Genomic DNA, 14,883 nt, shown 5'->3' on the forward strand with positions numbered 1-14,883 from the left:
TGGGACTTTTCTAGGCAAAAGGAGGTCTTTAATTGGTTTTCTATTCTGCAGCAGCCAAAGGTCTTTAATTAGGTTTTACATCTTTCTCTGCTATTGCTTTCCTTTTCTGTGTTCACCCACTGTGATTTGGGCTTCTTTAAACAGATAATAATTTAACATTTGTCTTTGTTTTTAAAAAAAATCAAGCTGCTGACTGATTTCATGTAGTCACTAAAAATAGCAAATGAATTGTTGAAACTTAAGCCTGTTAAAGACAATATTTTAGTCGGATGGATTTAGCTATTATATTTAGATTATCTGATAAATATAGTATTAAAAGCCTCCGAGCTTTATTCTTTTTTGTTTGTTTTGTTTTCCTTGTGTTCTTTAGTTAGTGAACTGTCTTTAAAGTTTTCAGTTGGAGTTCATAATATCTACTCACTTTCCCAATTCAAATTTATTTATTTTTTTAATAACTTTACAAATAACCTGCCTTGCAAAACTCTGCTGTGGCATTAACAGCTTACTGAGTTAATTTTGGCACATGTGAAACTCAGATGCCATCCAACCTCATTGATTTCACAGCCTTTTCTTCTGGTCAATGGAAGCAGGATCCCACCTGTATGGCCAGGAGACGTCTGTGAAGGGACCTTTCTTTAAAAAAAAAATAAAAAAAAAATCTTCTATAATATTTTATTTATTTATTTAATGCAGCCCCAGCTCTACAGAGCTATGATAGACCAGTCCAACAGATGCAGGCTTTGGTCCAGTCAGGCCTGTAGATGACCACCACTATTCGTTCTCTGTATCTCGTGCCTGGGGCAATGCAGCCTTCAGGAAGCAGGAGGTGAGCCCTGACACCTTTCAGAGTCAGTGAAAGCGGTCCTTGGAAGACAGGGCCTTCCCTGTCTCAGGAAGATTAGGAATTGAACCAAAATTTCTTCAATACTCTGGTAATAGTCCACGTGGTGGATTATTATTCATGTCCAGACAGTAGACTTGTTAAAAACAAACAAAAGAAGTGAGGAGTCATGCTGTCATTCACCTTAATGTCAATAAAGAAACAGGACTAAATTATTTCCTGGGTATTTCCATTGATTTAACTGGAATTACTAAGATTGATTGTTGCCGTGTTATACTGCAGATTGTCGTGAAAAAACTTTATCAGTAGGCATGGAGATTTTTCTCTGTATAATGATTTACTCTATCATCAAAAATTGTTTTTACACCCAAAACCTGCAGTGGTTTTGGAAGTCACATTTATCCCTGTACTCACACTTGCATTTGGATGACACAGTGATGCGTCTCAGCAGTGCAGTTTGTACTTAGTCATCGTGGTACAGGCAGAAAACGGGGGAGAATGCATGGGTGGTGACAAGCCCAGAGGAGATGCTGGGGGACAGCACTGTCTGATGGATGTGCATCACGCCCTGCCTGGGGGAACATCACTTGTCTCCAGCCAGAGGATGCTGCATCAACCTGGGCAAAGGCACAGCTGCCAGCACCTCTCTGGTGCCAGCCACAGACATCGCTGGTGCTGTTTTCTTCCCAGCAACCAGCGGTGCCATTTTGGTAACTCTTCCAGTCCCCCCTGCTTGTACAAAACCATAAGGACCTTTGGTCGTGGGTCCCCTGTGCTGCACATGTATCCCCTGTATCTGTGCAGTTCCCAGATGTGCAAGGCAGGAGGTTAATCCTGATTACAATAAGGACTTATGCTAATAAATAAATTATAAGGGCTTTATCCAGGGGAAGGGAAAAACCTAGATGTGTGGTCAAATCACATTAGTTCCACCATTTAAAATTATTATTGTTATACCTGTATGCAGAGAGGTTGCTGTTTTTTGCTGGTAATCACCAGAAAGAAAGCCCCATTTGCATGAATCTGGGTGCTGTAGGCTCTGAAGGGAGATGCTGCTGCTGCTGGCTTGTGGAGTGGCCAGGTCCTCTTGCATTAACACTAATTGATGCTAAATAGAATAGTAAATTGCTGTTCGTTAGTCAACAGCTGCAGCCATACAGTTTGTTCCAGCTGCTCCCAGGGTTCTGTTCCCTGTGCTTTCTGCTGGGTTTTCTTTCAAGACATCCCTAGCTCAGTGCTGCTCCCTGCAATGGGGGCAGACCTGTGTCCCTGCTGCTGCCCCAAGCCTCTCCCTTGGGACTGCTCTGAAGTTCAAAGTAATTAGCTGGGCAGGTAGATTTCCTCAGACAAAGTTAACAAATTCGGTGCACTGAGAAATCAGGGAGTTTTGCTTTCTATACTGGGAAGTGTTTCTAGAAGAGTGGATGCTCAGCAAAATCTGTTGCTCAATGCTGACTCTACAGCTGGTCCAAAATAACAGTAATTTTTTTCCATAGATATTTATAAAACCTTCTTTGTGATTAAGAATCCTTTGGAAATACTTCCATTAGTTTCTGTTTATGTGCTGCCTTCTAATATTTCTTCCTTTTGGCCTTCTTTGAAGATCATGGTGTTTTCAGTTTAAAAATTCAATGTGAGAGACTGAAAAATGTCACTTTTTTTTTTTTTTTTCTGTGTAAACTGCAGTTTCTGATGAGCAGAACCCCTCTATCAGATGTGTGCATCAGTGAGAGAGGCTGGGTGGCTCTGCCTGCCCCTGGAGGAGCTGGCGGTACCAGTTGCCCCAGCAAGCTTGCACCTGAGGTTTGGTCCTTGACCCACGGCTTATTGGGGTGCAGAGATGTCTCAGCTCTTAATAAGCCACTGTTTGTCTCAGCAGACACTATCAGGTAAATGGAGTGTGAAGGCATAATGACTCTGGCATAAATGGGAGAACATTAAAATTAATGCAGTTTGTTGATGTAATTGGTATCTCGTTAGGGTGAGTGCTCAGCTTGCCTCTCTGCAGTGCCATGGTCTGGAAGCTGCCCTGGCCAGGACTTCCCGGTGCTGGTTCCCAGGGCTGGCAGGCTCAGCCCTGGGGTGCCTGTCCTGGCACCCAGCCCTCCTGCCACTCATGCTCCCCTGCACCTCACTAGTCCTGGCTGAGCTGAGGAAATCCTACAACCATTGCAGCTGGCTCTGCACCAGCTGAGTCTTTGCTGGTACTTGCTATGGAGTAGAGCCCTTGCAGACACAAGCTTCAGCAGCTGGAGTTATAAAATGCCTTTTTTCCTCCACTGCTTCATTATTTAGACATGAAATTTTTCTCAGAGGCAAATGGGAGCAGCTCATGCTCCGTGTCCTGCACATCTACTTGCACAGAGGAGTTCAAATACCATCTGGGCCCCCAGGCTCAGCACAGCACAGGCAGCAGAGATAAGCCAGTGATACACCAACTGCGCTGGGCAGGTTAGCATGGCGTCAGTGTGGATAATAAATGCTAAGTCACATGCTTTGAAGGCACTTCAGAAGCAATACTGATGGCTCTTCAAGAGGGATGATATTGGTGGAGTGGCTTTTGATTTGTTCCTGGCCCAAATGTCTATCCTCTTCAGCATGGTGGTAGAAATTGCTTCATTATAAACTATTTCACAGCAGCAGACCTCAAAAGTTTCTGAATTAGAAGCAAATTGCATCGTTGATTACATTTTTTTCAGATCTCCATTCTTTAGGAGATGAAATGTTTTTTTTTATTGCTTCCCTTCCCAGAGGCATGGGACAGTAATTACCAGCCTAATGCAGGGCAGAGGCGAGCCGTGTCTCTTTGCAGTATGCTCTGCTCTTTAGTGCTATTAGTCCCTCTGATATCACCACCTTTTCTCTGGCTCTCAGGCTGACCATTTTGATGCTTAAAAATAAAAAATAATAAAGCAAGTCCTAATTGTACAGTGCAGTTCTACACAGGTTTAATCTTACGTCTTGCTCTGTAAGACAACTACTGCCTTGAACACGAGTCTGACATGTTCCTTGAACATCACAACTGCTTCTTGGACTGGTGGACCTTAACAGACATCATGAACAGGATTGCCTCCACTGGTAACGTCTGTGCTCTGAGAAGTCCACTGCCAGCACAGCCAGCTAGCAAGCCCCACAGAGCTGGTTCCTGCTGTTAATTCCCAACTGCTTCACCTCAGAACACTGAATCCCACGGGGAGATTTCACTGACTGCTACACTCTGGACAGATGAGGACAAGTGTATTTCCTGGGTCCAGCAAGGTAGTTTTCTTACAGGTGAAAACACATTTTATTCCATTTTCCACTTGTTTTTAACCTGTTGTATTGCAGATGCTTATTATGTTCAGATAGATCAACAGAGATGCTGTTCCCCTAATTAGATTTATCACAAATGTCCAGCCTCCCAGGTATTGACAATTAAAAAGTGTTCTTTGGGTGAAGATAATTGTCCAATATGGGTACATCAATAAAGCAATAGAGTGATTAACAAATACTGAAAACATATGGATAAATCTGAAGCTGTCTAATCGGGTGTTCTCATGGTGACCAAGCAAATAATAAGGTTAGTCAGAGGACAGATTCATCACCATTGTGAAACCAAATTGTGTTTTATAGGATTGTGTGATTGAAAAGATTCTTACAGGCTGATCTGGCTGGAGGCCAATGAGATATGATTGAAGGTATTTAGGGGACTGCAGCTTCTTTGCTGCAGCCTGCAATAATTACTTTGAGCAAGAAGGTTAGTCAATACCTGAAAGCATCCCTTGCTCATATTGCCTGTAATTCATCTAATCTCATAGGTACATCTCTCAAAGTTTGTTTTTTTTTTTTCTTTTTTTTTTTCTCTGCATTGTGATGGAGAAACAGCAGAAAAATATGCTTTAACAGAAGTTTGCATTGATTCTTGCACCAGAGAACTGCTGAGGTGGTGTTGGCTGTGCTGTGCAACCACTGCCAGCCATGGAAGAGCAGTCTGGGCTATTTGGGTGAGGTAGCATGGACCAGGATTAGGAAAAAGAAAGCTAACTAGGAGTCCTACTTTAACAGGTCTCCCCATGCAAAACTAACCATTGTGTCTAAGCACCATGAAATTGCAGTCAGTCTTGCAAGTTTGTTTTGTAATTAGCTACTTTGTATGATGCTGTACCAGGTCCCCTTGGCCCCTAGGAAGCTGGGCTGTGTGTATTTTTCTTTAGAGCTTTTTTCTCTTCTGCACCTCCCTGTTTAAAATGTTCCTGTGTCTAGCCACATATCTCGTGACCTTTTCCCATGCTTAAATCCATAAGATTTCTTCTCTAACCTCCTGGCACAAATGAGAAGCCTAAAGAAGCATGGCCATGCAGTTTGTCTGATCCCAAGCTTTCCCGGTCAGGAAACTGGGAGGTGATTTCTGGTATCAACTAATTCTTGCTGTCGTCTCTGCCTCATTTTGTTCCTTGCCACATGGTTACAAGTAGGTTGCTATTGTTTTAGGCTTCTGTTTGGAAGTATCAGTTCCACAGCTAATTATGTATGAAATCAGACTGTTTTTAAAACACTTTGAAGTTTTTACAAGCGTGACTTAGAGTAAGAATAATAAGGAAATAGACGAATATTTCCCCTCACTTTGAAGTTACTAAAACCACATCTAATTACAAAGTGATTAAGACTGAGTCACCACAATTGTGCCTCTTCTGAACACAGTTTTCAAGCAATATTAATACTCTTAAGTGTAAAATATTTCATAAATAGGAATGCAGAAGCTGTGAGGTTAGACTGCAGTCTGAATTTTATGCTGAACTCCAACTCAGTGAGTGACAGCATTACATAAAACATCAAAGCCATTCTGTGTGCTGCATGGAAGAAAGACCTACCTGCTTAAAAAAGCAAAATCAATGATAGAAGACATTGCTTAGTTGTCTGTTTCTTCAACTTTTCCTAGTCTTTTTTAAATAATTATTTATTTATAAGCTGCAGAATTAATGCCTGAGCTGCTTTAAAATGAGGGCCTAGGGATACTCCAAGGTTAACAATTGTATTTTTATTTTCATAGAGTTCTATTTCAGTTATTAAAAGCTATTGCAGCCAGTGATAACAGTTACCCATAACAACAGATAATTGAATAGATTTAATGGAGCCTTGATTTTAAAATACTTTCTTTGAATGACAATGTGCAAAGTTAAATAAATGATGGATGAGCAAGACTAAATGGAGCAGAACTCTAATCCACCTTACGTAGTATTAGAGACATTAATAGAATTCTAAAATACCTGTAGTTAAAGGCTATGTCATGGTCAAGGAGAACATGGATGCCACTTGCAAATGTTATGTTCAGGGTCTGGGCACAGTTTTACGTAGATCAGGAGCCCCTGAGCAGCATAAATTTGGAAGATAAACGCCTGAACACTTGCCTGATGGACTTGTCCATCCACCCTCCTGTCCACTGGGCACTCAGTGTTACAGCAGCTGTGTGTCTTATGATGGCCATCTTAGGAACATGGATGAAGTTTCTTCAGAAATCCTCAGGTCATCTTTTTTAAAGCCCTTCAGGTGTGAAGAGAGCAGCTGGGACAAGCCACTCTTTACTCCACTGCCAATTTAAGCAAAGGCTCTCAGTATCATTTTAGAAACGACACAAGGTTGGTGAACTTCGCAGTGCTTCAAAACTGTTATAAAGAGATACCAGAAGGTCATTTAGGGACTTACAAATCTAAGAAATGTTAGTTAATGCTTGCTCCACGTGTACAAGTCCAGCTGAGGGAAGAAGCCTGGTGAGCACTGCTGTCTTCCCACAAAGCGAGCATAACTCAGTTTGCAGTGGTGCCTGAGATGACATACTTGTCCTCTGTTGTTATTCTCATTTCAGGGAAGTTGGTTCTCTCTTCTAGCTCCGGCAGGAGATACTATAGGAAAATATGCAATCTCTTCAAGTCAGATTTGTCCTTCCTAGTGTTAGACAGTGGGCCAGTGCTCAGTAGGAACAAATCAGAGCAATTTGCAGAGTACAATGGTTAGTTGTTCCTGTTACCTAACAGACCAGAAGAAAATAGTATCAAAATGATAATATGTTTAATAAAAAGTCGCAAGTCTGCCCTGATGTGATTATGCACTGTTAAAATAAAATGAGTGCAGTCACTTCCCAATGTTTTCAACAGAAAGCCTCAAAGAAGAAAAAGTTAGGAGTGAGGCCAGAAATGCTGGAGCTGGAGGATTCTAAAAAGGGAGTGATATTGCAAAGCAAGATGCTCAGAGCGATCTGAAACCCAAGAAGAGGCCATGGCGTAATGCATTTGGAGCTTTTTGTCCAAGACATAGAGCTGCTACTGGCAGGAGCCCTGTGTCTTTGTCCCAACTCCAGAAGCTCGATATCCATCACTCTGCAGGATGATCACAGGCTTGGTGTGATCCAGGGACACTGCTGGACAAATGCTTTCTAAAAGGTTTGTCTTTTTGAGCACACCTAAATATTTTTGTGTAGGATTGACTTCAATCAGAAAAAGAAATATATCCTATTTGTTCTCCCTCCTGACACAGCTTTTCTCCTAGGCAAAACAGGGGCATCCACAGGGGTGTAAGTTGAGGCTGTTTTTTTCAGACCACCTTGTTAAGGATTTAGTCCAGATCCATTATGCTTCTGCATTGAGTCATCTGGATTAAGGATAAGGACTGTTTTCAGCCACCAGACTAGGATGATAAACAAGTCTCATCAGACATTTTTCAGGGCCATAGGTTAATAAGACTGTAAATCTAAGGGTAATTTTCCTGAAAGCCACAATGAAGTCATAGTCTTTGGGATAAAATGTCAGCTTTATTGTTCCAACATTATTTATCTTAGAAACACAGTTATAGGTAATTTGTGAATTGTGTGGAAACATGAACTCATGCATAATAATCTTAATGGAGCTTGTTTACATCTTCTTCTTGTGCATAATTAGTAAAACATATGATCCAAGTTGTTCTCCTCATTTAGAGCCCTGTTTTGGCTGGTTGATGTAGTGGAATCGGTGTTGCCAAGAGCTATACTGGGTAATGTTTTCTGATGGATTTAGTGTGTGATATCCGTGCACAGCAGTAGGATCTGTAAATTTATGACAAAAAGATCAGGGCTATCATAAACAGTAATATCTGCTGGAAATGAAAACTGCAATTCCAGCACTTGGCATTTCCTCCATGTCATGCACAAGTGAGTGTCATCAACTGTGTCTCATATAAAAGCTTGACATTAAGTGACTGACAATATCATGGCCCTGAGATTGTGCCTTCTAATTGCATATGCAGAGTGAATAATTTTAGTTCAATTAGGTGTTGCTGGCTGGACAAACAGTAGCACAATGTGTGCCTGCACTAAATATTGTTATTAAATTCTTTCATGTCCTTAGTTACTGACACTTGGTTATTGGAAATCAGTATTTTGGGATGGTCTTTTTTTTTTTTCTTTTTCTTTTTTCCTGGCATTATTTTACACTATCTGGCTGAATTAGAAATGGCAGTAGATGTTATTTAATGTCTTTCTACACAATTCATAGGAAAGTCAGCATTGTTTATGTCACTGTGTTAAGATACTAGTTCTGGGTTGATCAAATGTTTGTTGCCAATTATAATTTTTGGAACTTTTACCTTTTTGCTGCTTTCAAAACAGTTCTTACTCATGCAGATGTAATAAGTTTCTGAGAAACTGTTCATGTAGCCTGCTCCAACAGGAGACTTGCGGATAGATCATTTCAATGAGTTACCTCTCCCCTATTCACTCTTCATCACTTTGTGATGTGTAATTTTGCTTACTAATTATGTTGCTTGCTCCTGTATTGGATTTATTAAGCTTTTTTAACAGCAAAAATAGGTAGGATTGAATAACCCAGGTGGATGAGCTCTCCCAGAAAACCCCAGTGAGTGACCTGCCCTCTGCACGGCCATTGCCAGTGCAGGTACCCAGCCCCTGTGCAGCCCCTTCCATACTCTGCCACCCCTCCTGCTGCCCCCAGGGCTCTCCTGCTCCTGCCTTCCCTTCCTTGCCTGCTTTGCTCTGCAAGAGCCGGAGGCTATCCCACCCGAGCGTGTGGTATAGAGCCCATGCTTCTCAACAGGGATTTTAGCTCCATTTTGGCTTGTTGTGGGTGGATTTTCTCATTATTTCCCTAGCCCCTGGCATAAATGGTAGGATGGAAAAGGAGGTCTGGGCAACAGATATTTGCCTGTTGAAAGTGCTGCTGGAAAGGGAAACTCTGGCAGCAGGAGTCTACGTGGACTAGATGAGGGGAGAATACAGCTAGAAGGAAGGAGAGGATCAAACTTTCCAGACAGCAGGGTCACCCTGATCAAATCCCCATGCTCGGTCAAGCTGACTGCAGCCACTACCCCATCCTGGAGCTGGCGAACACCTTCTGTGCTCAAGACAGAGCTGAGCCTCCAAACCAGAAATGCTGGGTCATGGCTGCTCCATCTCCAGCTCAGCCACATTGTTTTTATCTTGTCTGATACCTTCTTTCATTTTAGATGCATTCCAGGACACAACACAGCAGCCTTTGGGTGAGAGCCCCATCCTTCTGCACGAAAGGTGATTGTGCTCCTCTCTGATACCTCTTCATGCTTTTACTCTGCTGCACAATCTCTCTCACTTGACTTTGATGCTGGCATCTTCAAGTAATGACTGCTCATTAGCACAGTGGAGCTGAACTTTAATTTTCCAAAATCAAAAGCTTTTTGTAGCTCTGCAGTGTGTATGATCTGTGCAGAAGGTGTATCTATTCACAGGTATGCCTTACATGCAGCAAAGTCCCATGTGCATTGGCAGAGAAATTATCAGGTTTTTCACATAAATGAGGTTGCTGCAAGTAGTTACTGAGTGCACAATGGAGCTCTTTCTGAAACTGAGAGTCTCATCTGAAACCTTTCTGAGTTTTTTTTTGTCCCACTAAGCCACAGCGTGCCCCCATCCTGCAGCTCTGCTCCAGGTACTGCTTGGAGCAAGGATCTTAACTCCCTAGCTGGGCTCTGTAGCATTCCTGCACAATTTGAGTTGTTGATACTTTAATAGTTTCTGAAAAGAAAGAGAGAAAAAAAAAAAGAGGTTTTCCTGGGTATTTAATATGTGAGGCCAAATTTTCTCCGGTGAGGTGCAGTACAATTAGGGCTACTCTGACATGACTGGGATATGAGGGTGGAATTTTCTTGGTTTGGTTCCTGATGCTGCATCGTGGTGCCAAAGACCCTGTCCCTGACCATCTCCTCTCATCACATCTGGCACCTAAATCACATGGGACTGCTCTGGGGCTGTCGTACCGCAGGCACTCAAAGGCTCTGTCATCCAGCTCCACTTCCCCAGGCATCATTGTGATCCCCACTGTGGGGACCTGTGGGCAAGTGTCCTGAAACAGGGAAAGTGACAAAGGGTAAACAGTGTGTGATTTTCATTCAGATGGATGTCTTAGGGCTGGTCCAGCACTGGCTCATCAATTCTGTTCCTTCATTAGCAGCATCCTGTTCCTTCCTGAAACTGTATGGGTCCTGCCCTGCACAGTATTTCAGAAGATGCCTGGCTGTTTCTTTGTGGCTGTTTTATTGCCCCAATTTTTTTTTCCTTTATTGCATCTGAAGCGTGCAATAAAAAGCAAAATGAAGGGGCCAATAAAGGAAAATGATCTTTCCTGGAATTTACCTGCTCTGTGGATGTTTCCAGAATTACTCGCACCTGAATGCTGCCTGTTCCCCTGCACCACTTGCCCAGTTACCTTCCACATGACACTCTCTAACTTGCCAAAACCTCTTTTCTGGGATTGCTTCCCTACCACTCCTGCTGTGTGATGTGTTGGAGGCCTGCCAGCAGATAGGACTTGGTTACAAATGCAGAGATGCACGAACATTTGAATGCATTGCAGCCAAAGTACAGCCAATATTTCAGGTACTTTTGCATTTTTTTTTCTGGCCATGCCAGTCAGTCTCAGCCCTTGCTGAAAACCTTGGCAATGTACTACTCATTCCTCAGCTGTCCATGTTGATATTTCAGGAAGCAGGCGTGGAGAATGCAGGGCTGATCTTTATGGTTTATGAATACAGCTCCTTCTAAATGCATGGATCATGAATCAGCCCTGCTGCCAGTCCTCTGTGAAATTGGGAATCAGGAAAAATACCATGCAAACATGTAAGTAGAGCTGCCCTAACCCATACCCACATGGAGCTCTTCTTGGAGCACAGGTCTTCTGCATGTTCTCACCAGGTGTTGGTGAAATTCAGGGTTGTGCCTGGTCACTTGTCAATGGGGATGTGAAAGGCACAGTCCCAGCCTAATTGCCCTTCCCCTGCCAATTCCCATGAATCTGCTCCACAGGCATTAAAGAAAATTGACTGGGGATTTGTTAGCAGGCAAAGTGGTGTATCTTCCCCTGGCTTCAGTCCTGGAAACAACTGAGCAGTCTGGAGATTTCCAAAACCACTGCAGCGGGATGTGGCCATCCTAGCCAGAGACCTCTCAGGCAGGATTTGGAGTTCATCAGCTTTATCAGCCCGGAAAAAGGACACTCTCAGCATCCATAGACAGGCACCTCTTTCTTTCTTTTCAACACTGATGTGGGAGGCAGTAAATTATGAGTTTGCTATTGATTTTTCAGTTACAGCTCTTGCTTTGCTACTTATGCCATCTGCCAGGGTTGAAGGTACCTTGAAGGCATTTATTTTAAATCCTACTTCATAACCAGTAAAATATTAAAGGAGGGCAGGATAACCTTGTCAGACAAATTTGATACCAGTTTTCTGATTGTTTACTTTATAATAAGTTTACAAGCTTGGTTGATTAAAGTAAAAGGATTATAGGAGAGATTCTCCCACCTTGAGAAGGTTTCCTACTTTGAAAATAACAACATGAATTTATAATCATCAGCAGCATAATTTATACGCAGCTCTGCACTGGTGTAGAATAAGCTGATTTTAATGAAGCTAAATACAAGGTAAGGTACAAGACAAAATAATAGGGGCTGTGTTGTTAAGATGGTGTAATCTTTGCTTTAATGCAGAGTTTCAGAAGGGAATTTATGGTTTATGGTTGCCACCTGTTTTAGTGCTTGTGCTGGCCCTGGGTATCTAACTTGAGAGGGCTGATGGTTGGTGTCAGCTCAGTTAGGGCAAAAAAATGAGTTCATCTGTCTTGTCCATGCTGCAGAAGTGAGAGGTGGCCCTCAGCAGCATTGCCACTGCCACAGCACCCTCCTGCACCTCCTCAGGCTGTAACAGATGTAACTGCTTAATCCTAGGCTCTTCCTTTGCCCAAAGGTCATGTTCACCACGTGTTGTTTTTCTTTTCACTCTTGCAACCTCTTACAAAGCCTTATGTTGGGAGGAAAAGTTGTCTTTGTGCTAACACTCACCACTGTCAGTGGAGACTTAATTTGTGTTTTACAATGTGCAGCTCTCTGTTTCCTGGCTGCTCTAGGCATGACCCCATCCAAGCAGTGGTCAATACTTTTGGTGGGTAGAATTGGCAGTAATCTTATGTAGGCAGGGAAAATCTGACTCTGAGCTTGTCATTAGAAAGCTGCTTTAATACTACTATGGGTAAGCTAGCAAACAGGAGAGAAAGGGCTCGCAAGGTACGAAAATCCTGCCGTGTGTTTCACCAGAAAGGCTCCCCCCTCCCTTCCCAGTATTTACCTTGCTGTTTAACCTTGTTTTGAGCTGTCCTTGGAACACAGCAGTGACAGCAAAACCTGAAATTTTCTGCAGTGGCCCCAGGCAGCAACTGTGTATTCAACCCGTCAGCATTTACTGCACAACCCTGCATGGCTCTTGTGATAAGTAGGTTTGGTTTTGTGTTGAAAAAACATATTTATGAGCATTTTGGCACATTTCTCTGTCTGTTATTTATGGGTACAGTAACAAAGGGAGGAGTACTTTCTTTCTTTTTCTTTTTTCTTTTCTGATTGCTCCACACAGCTCTCCTAGCTGATAGCAGACATTTTGATGTGAGTGAAGGTGAATATTGATTATTTTCAGTCGGTCTATTCGTAACCTGTGTGAAGACAAACACCCTGTTGATTCTCCACTGGTGTCCAGCAAGTCTCCCAGAATCAAGCTTTTTTTTTTTTTTTTTTTTTTTTTTAATTCTGAGGGCTGGAAGGATCAGCATCTCTCAAGGTATTGTTAGTATTTATTAATGCATTGTTAGAAACCATGTTAACTACAACATGATGTATCTATCTCATGAGATGCTCCAGAGGATCAGGCAAAGCCTCCTGAGCACCAAAAAATATTCCCAAAATTTCTTTCACAAGGGTTCCTTGTGTCTCTTTGGAATCCATCGCAGATGCCAACAGAGAAATTAGGGGGAGCTCATAGATAATGACAACTTTTATTAGCGGGACTGGCAAGGACTGCAGGAGGTCATTTTGCCTAGTTCTTGCCCTAAGGCAGGAACCATGGATGTGAAGATGTTTGCCTGCCCTGGTCTGAGAGAGAGCATCCTGGGCGCCCTGACGGAGCAATTTCTGGAAGTCACAACCATGCAGTCCTCTCCCAACCCTACAATCATCTATCAGGAAAAGACATCAAAAAGCATTCATCCTTGTCAACCTCCTCGAGGTCTGTCTTGTTGGCATGTAATTTGTGTTTTCTTTGATTTATTTTGGGGGAATTTGCTTGAAATCAAATTTCAACCCAATGCCTCTCCAAGGGTGATTCCAAACTCATTAGAAAGTAGGTGAAGTCAACCTTTGTGAATTCACAAGTACAAAATATTGCCCATGTTATCTCCCTTCCTTGAACTTCTGCTTCCTGCCCTGAAGTGGTTAAATTTTAAGCTGAATTTCCTTTGGGATGACCGACAAAACATCGTCTTCCCTAGCTCATGTCCGCTGCAGGAGTTTCTGCTTTCCTTCTTTCTCCTTCATCACCTTCACCATGTCTTAAAAGCCACTGCTGATTGCTGTGCTGCTGCTCAAAGCAATGTTTGTGACTGTGACTGTGTCACCCACACACTTCACAAGGCCAAGGTGAGAAAAGTCACAGAGTGATACCAAATTGCCCTGTTCTCATGCTGTCCACAGCTTCAGAGAAACAAGGAAACAGAGGCGCTAATGGCTTTGGGCAACAGGCGTTCAGACATGCCACAGCAACTTAATAATACAGACGGTTATATCACAGGATAAAATTATGTTCTGGCCTTGAAACCTATCTGTGGCAGAGCAGAAGCTGTAACCTTGAAGCCACCCACAGCCCACGCAATTCTGTGGAAATTATGCACTTTGCAAATGCCTGTCTTTCATTCTGACAAGCTGAAATATTTTCTTATGGCACAAAGCGCTCCTGCCTTTTCCAGACTTTGTTTCCTTCTTTCTCTCTGTGCCATGCACTGTGCTTAGAACACTTTCTCTTAACCCATCTTCCCCATAAAAAATCCTTTTTATCATGCATACAACAGCATGAAACAGAAGGATACACAGATCACCAGCTCTTCTCAAGGGTTACTGCAGCCCATGTATTTATCTCCCAATCTCAGCTCCCCCTGGCAGTCAATTCATGGGGAAAAAAAAAAAAAAAAGGAAAAGGAAAAGAAAAAAAAACAAACAGCAAACCAACAACAAGCAAAAGTGAAGCGCTGATTGTAAATAATATTGCCTTTCCACAAACCCTATGTTCTTAAAAAGGAAGTGAGCAAACAAACAAAAAAGCACACAATGAATGCCTGTCTCTCCTTTTGTCCTCTGAATGCAGCCTTGCTGCTCTTGATATGAGAGTATAAATGAGCAAACTGTAATATAATCAAAACGCTTAAGAGATAATGAATGTTTTGGTACCTGTATTTAGTGATGATGTCAACTGCCCCTCCGATAATAATAGGTATGTTTTCAGTGCAGTGGAGGTATAATAAATCTATCGCAAGGCTGGGTAGATATCACCGATTTCCACTTCAATAGAAGCAGCCATCAAAGTCAGGTCTTTTATGAACCTTAATCAATGATAAACCAACCAATAATGCATGCACACAAAAAGCACTAGAAACTCTAATAGGCCCTGTGAGCCCTGCACACCTAAAATAGCCTGGTTGGGCTTCATCCAGTCTAGTAGGAGTTAGTACCAGG

The 14,883-nt window shown here is 42.5% G+C and overlaps 1 long non-coding RNA gene across 1 annotated transcript in view; it reads right to left on the minus strand.

The window, feature by feature from the left end:
- Nucleotides 1-11,090, minus strand: part of LOC308177070 — a 30,007-nt gene extending 18,917 nt beyond the window's left edge. The window contains exon 1 of the long non-coding RNA XR_013938843.1: nt 1,799-11,090. This is a non-coding gene — a long non-coding RNA (uncharacterized lncRNA). The remainder of the gene's footprint in view (nt 1-1,798) is intronic.
- Nucleotides 11,091-14,883: the final 3,793 nt, after the last annotated feature.

The sequence above is a fragment of the Anser brachyrhynchus genome (assembly GCF_964034855.1).
Source record: "Anser brachyrhynchus genome assembly, chromosome: 13".
In the NCBI taxonomy this organism is placed as follows: domain Eukaryota; kingdom Metazoa; phylum Chordata; class Aves; order Anseriformes; family Anatidae; genus Anser; species Anser brachyrhynchus.